Below are 398 nucleotides of genomic sequence, written 5' to 3'. Positions count from 1 at the left end.
ATTCTTTGTAAGTTACGGATTTTTTTTTATTTGATTAAAGAAACTATTTTTGGTACGAAAATGCTGAACAAGATTTGTTATGTGGCATTACAAAGTCGACAACTACGGCATTGCAAGATCAGTATGTAGAACGCTTACTAGCTTTCCGTGCGTTTCGTCTTTCATTTTTAATCTAAACGCATCGGTTATATTCAATGTTCCTTTACTAGCCATGCAATATATTTTAACCAACTTTGAAATTGTGTTGGTTCAAAATGCAGTTTCATGGAAGACCAGTGCGCTGGCAATTTGGTTGGTTAAACGAGTGTTACCATCTGGCTTAGAGTTACTTTTATCTTCACAAGGGCTTGTCTTGTCTTTAAAAAGTATTTTTATGATAGAAAAATGTAGATTGTTTT

Source organism: Oratosquilla oratoria, chromosome 10, assembly GCF_046742065.1.
Source record: "Oratosquilla oratoria isolate Oo_2021 chromosome 10, ASM4674206v1, whole genome shotgun sequence".
Taxonomy (NCBI): domain Eukaryota; kingdom Metazoa; phylum Arthropoda; class Malacostraca; order Stomatopoda; family Squillidae; genus Oratosquilla; species Oratosquilla oratoria.
This window is presented reverse-complemented; position numbering follows the sequence as displayed.